Genomic DNA, 4917 nt, shown 5'->3' with positions numbered 1-4917 from the left:
GATAAGACAGGAACAGGATACTGATTGTGGATGATCAGCAATGATCATAATGAATGGTGGTGCTGGCTCAAAGGGCCGAATGGTCTACTCCTGCACCTATTGTCTATTGTCTATTTAGAGAGCACCAGCACATATCATTGATATGTTGCTGCAAAGAAACTTGGACAGGCACCCAGCTCCCAGATTGGACTGCAATTTAGGGCTGCTTGCTCATTCCTTGAGCACTCACTTACTTTGTGCCTACTGGATGCTTCAAGCATTACTGACTTACCTTGCCTTTCAGTGCTTTGCCTCCTCATCCATACCTTAAAGACAATGGATCAAATATATGATTTGTAATCAGGGCAGGACTTAAACACTTGATGGAGGGGTCCTAGGGAGTGTTGCTAAACAAAGGGACTTTGGTTGCAGGTTCATATTTCCTTGAAAGTGGAGTATCAGGTAGACAGGGTAGTGAAGAAGGCATTTGGCACTTTTGCCTTTATTGCTCAGTGCATTGAGTATAGGAATTGGGAGGCCATGTTGTGGCTGTACAGGACACTGGTTAGGCCTTTTTATCGAATACTGCACGCAAGTTTAGTCTCCCTGCTATAGGATAGAAGTTAAACTTGAAAGGGTTCAGAAAAGGTTTACAAGATGTTGCCGGGGTCGGAGGGTTTGAGTGATAAGGGGCGGCTGAATAGGCTGGGCTATTTTCCCTGGATTGTCGGTGATCTCATAGCGGTGTATAAAATCATGAGGAGCATGGATATGGCGAATAACCAAGTTTTTTTTTCCAGAGTAGGGGATCACAAAACGAGAGAGCATAGGTTTAAGGTAAGAGGGGAAAGATTTAAAAGGGACCTAAGGGGCAACTCTTTGATGCAGAGAGTGGTGCATGTATGGAATGAGCTGGCAGAGGAAGTGGTGGAGGCGTATATTAACAACATTTAAAAGGCATCTGGGTGGGTACATGAATAGGATTGGTTCAGAGAGATGTGGGCCAAATGCTGCCAAATGGAACTAGATTGATTGAGGATATCTGGTTGGCATGAATGAGTTAAACTGAAGGAATTATTTCCATGCTGCACAACTCTATGATTCTAAATGCTGATGAATGTCACATGAGGCCCATCTCTTAAATTACAATATTGCCCTACGATCCTGTTTTTTCTCTGTTTGTTGTCTATTTTTTGTATACTGCTGTCTAAAATACTTTCATTTTTTTCCTATAAATTGCAAATTGTGCTCTACTAATTTGGTTACACGGTTTAATATTTTATTTTAACTATGAAAATGGCTACAACTGATGTTTGCTTGTAAGCATCTTCCTACAAGCATAAATCTCCAGCATTTACATGATTTTAAAATCAGCTATATATTTACTTTGTTAATTGCTGCTTCGCTGTGTCAAGTATTTCGAGTGTGAAGTCTAATAAAACCCCTAGGTTGCTCAGCTTCATTCTCAGTTATTTTAGTGTTGCTCATTTAGGTAATGTTATGTTGTTCCACCACCTCAGGTTTATAAAGCAACTTGTATGACATTGGGTGAGCAGAAATTTCCTCTAAATGTCTCATGGAAAGATAAAAAGCAATTGTCTATGGTCCCTAGCACACATTCTGTTTGGAATTGTTGGTTGGTTCGCCGAGCTGACTGGTTTTCGTGCAAACATTTCACTCCCTTCTAGGAGACATTGTCAGTGCTGTGTGGCCTCTGTTGAAACGCTGTTACTCTGTCCCACTTTGAATTTATATGGTCTGGTCTGTCATAGTGGGCAGTCTTGTTTCCAATTTTGTATCATAGTGGTATGTAGATGGGGTCAATTTCAACATGTTTGTTAATTGCACCAGCAGTTGAAAACCAGGCCTCCAGGAATTCTTATGCTTCTTTTTATCTCGCTTGTTCTAGTACTGTAACTTTGTCCCAGTAGTCATTTTATGTTGGGGTGTGAAATGAGAGAGAACTGGTCATGCTGTTTTGTTTCAAGTTGATCTTCATGTATCCTAGTGCTGAGTTTCCTGCTCATCTGACCTATGTAGTGTTTCTCGCATGGTATTTTATATATCACATTAGTCCTGCTGATTGTGGGTATGGAGTCTTTCATCTTTGACAGTAACTGGTAAAGTGTGGCCGTGGTTTGTGTGCTATCCTTATTCTAAGAGGTCGTAGGAGTCTTCTAGTCAGTTGTGATGTGTTTCAAACATAGGGTAGAGTGGCCAGTGTGCTGGGGCATGCAGTGTCTTCTTGGTGTTTTTTTTTGCCAGGCATAGGTGGACAAAGCTGTTAGGTAACCATTGTTTGCAAAAACTCTGTATAGGTGTTCCTCTTCGTTTTTGTGCAGCTCTGGTGCGCTACAGTGAGTTACTGCTCATTTATATAGAGTTTTGACACAGAGATAGCAGGGGTAACTTCTTCAGGGTAGGCATCCATTTCTGAAGAAGGGTCTAGGCCCGAAACGTCAGCCTTCCTGCTCCTCTAATGCTGCTTGGCCTGCTGTGTTCATCCAGCTCTACACCCTGTTATCTCAGAGTTTTGACATAGCTCTGCTTGTGGACGCTCAGGTGGTTACTGCTGTAGTTCAGGATTTGGTCTGTGCATGTAGTCTTTCTGTATATGCTGGTAAGGAATTCCCCGTTGTTCATTCGTTCCACCATTACGTTTAGAAACAAGAGTTGATTGCTGTCCTCTTCCTCCCTGGTGAACTTGATCCCAGTGAATATGCTGTTAATAAGATGGTGTGTTTCTGCTAACTTTGTTCATTTAAGGATCACAAATTAGAGGCTCCACAGCGCTGACGATGTCACCCAGAAGGGAAACAAAACTTTTGCACGAAAACCAGTCAGCCCAGTGAACCAACCAACAACTCTGAGCGCAACTCGAGCTACAGATCCTCACTAAAACATTACACACGTTCTGTTTCCCACACACTGAATCCATCACTCCCTGGGCACTGTTTGAAGCAGATTGTTTATATGACATCCTATTTGGCCCTCAGATGAACCTCTGACCATCATTCCATCACAAAGACTACCTACTTCCATCTCTGCAACATTGTCCGTCTCTGCTCCAGTTTAAGCAAATTTGCTGTTGGTAGCTTTCTGCACACATGATAACCTTGAACTCATCTGAAACCTGTATGATGCACCAAAACCAAGTCAGCCATCAGCCTGTCACAACCTTACTCTGGCCTCCTCTAGTCGTCTCTTTCTTTGCTTTAGGGGCAGGTTTTCTCCACTTGGCACCGACAGGGTGGTGAGTTTTATTTTCCCCTGTTTTGTTTGTGTTTGAATACTGCCAGTAGAATCAAGCTGGCAGTGCTGGACCCGCTCCTCTCTTGCATGATCTGTTGATCCAAACAATGATCAGTTGCAAAGTGTATGGAATAGGACTGTGTGGAATCTCAGTAGCTCCAAGTCAAACAGAATCAACAACCGTTGACGGTTAGGCTCTTAAAAGGTCTGCACAGATAATTCCGTACGCATCGGTGGTTCAGTGGTAGAATTCTCGCCTGCCACGCGGGAGGCCCGGGTTCGATTCCCGGCCGATGCAACTTGCATTTTTCCCCCGGGTTAAGGGCATTAGTCATTTATTTTAATAATTAATTTATCGCTGAGAAAATTTTACGTTTGTGCATTGAGTCCGGCTGGGATCGAGTGAGCGAGGAAGCTAATTGAACGTTTAAATCTACCTGATGCGACCGTGAGCGGTGGACATTTCGCTGGTATTGTACCCACTGACGAAAAAGAGTCTCCAGCTGAGGAATCGTTCTCGCAGCGAAGCCTCCTCGACCGAAACTGTTTCAGACAACGTGACACTTAAATCGACTTCAGCCAATATTTAGCGGCATTTTTCGGGCTTGGGGATGTAGCTCAGTGGTAGAGCGCGCGCTTCGCATGTGTGAGGTCCCGGGTTCAATCCCCGGCATCTCCAAAAAGCTCTGTTTTGTTTATATATGGAGCGGAATTGAAATTGAAAGTAACTGAGTATCGGAGAGGGGAAACATATAATGACCTAACATGAAAGGAGGAACAATTGTACACCCTTGAAAAGAATTACTTTTGGTTTCACAGTCTATAAACTGAGATAACCAGGTGTAGAGCTGGATGAACACAGCAGGCCAAGCAGTATCAGAGGAGCAGGAAAGCTGACGTTTCGGGCCTACACTCTTCTTCAGAAATGGGCGAGGGGAAGAGAGTTATGAAATAAATAGGAAGAGAGGGAGAGGTGGATAGAAGATGGATAGAGGAGAAGATAGGTGGAGAGGAGACAGACTGGTCAAAGAGGCGGGAATGGAGCCAGTAAAGGTGAGTGTAGGTGGGGAGTTAGGGAGGAGATAGGTCAGTCTAGGGAGGACAGACTGATCAAGAGTGCGGGATGAGGTTTGTAGGTAGGAGATGGGGGTGGGGTTTGAGGTGGGAGGAGGGGATAGGTGGAGGAAGGACAGGTTAGGGAGGCAGGGACAAGCTGGGCTGGTTTTGGGAAATCCACATTGATACATTGGGCAGCGGGGTTCCCAAGTGGAAAATGAGTTGCTGTTCTGCAACCTTCGGGTGGCATCGTTGTGGCACTGCAGGATGCCCAGGATGGACATGTCATCTGAGGAATGGGAGGGGAAGTTGAAATAATTCGCAAATGGGAGGTGCTGTTGTTTAGTGCAAACCAAATGTAGGTGTTCTGCAAAGCGGTTCCCAAGCCTCCGCTTGGAGACCACAATGGGAACAGCGGATGCAGTATACCACATGAGCAGTGTGCAGGTGAACATCTGTTTGATGTGAAAAGTTTTCTTGGGGCCTGGGATGGGAGTGAGGCAGGGAGGTGTAGCACATCAGGCGGTTGCAGGGAAAAGTGCTGGGTGAGGTGGGGCTGGAGGGGAGTGTGGACTGGTCAAGGGAGTCATGGAGAGAGTGGTTCCTCCGGAAAGCAGATAAGAGTGGGGA

The 4917-nt window shown here is 44.9% G+C and overlaps 2 non-coding genes across 2 annotated transcripts; both read left to right on the top strand.

The window, feature by feature from the left end:
- Positions 1-3458: 3458 nt before the first annotated feature.
- Positions 3459-3529, top strand: trnag-gcc (transfer RNA glycine (anticodon GCC)). Its single transcript has one exon. It is a non-coding gene; the product is annotated as a tRNA-Gly (tRNA).
- A 309-nt stretch (positions 3530-3838) lies between these two features.
- trnaa-cgc (transfer RNA alanine (anticodon CGC)) lies at positions 3839-3910 on the top strand. The gene has a single exon. It is a non-coding gene; the product is annotated as a tRNA-Ala (tRNA).
- Positions 3911-4917: the final 1007 nt, after the last annotated feature.

This window comes from Stegostoma tigrinum, chromosome 7, assembly GCF_030684315.1.
Source record: "Stegostoma tigrinum isolate sSteTig4 chromosome 7, sSteTig4.hap1, whole genome shotgun sequence".
Taxonomy (NCBI): domain Eukaryota; kingdom Metazoa; phylum Chordata; class Chondrichthyes; order Orectolobiformes; family Stegostomatidae; genus Stegostoma; species Stegostoma tigrinum.
This window is presented reverse-complemented; position numbering and strand designations above follow the sequence as displayed.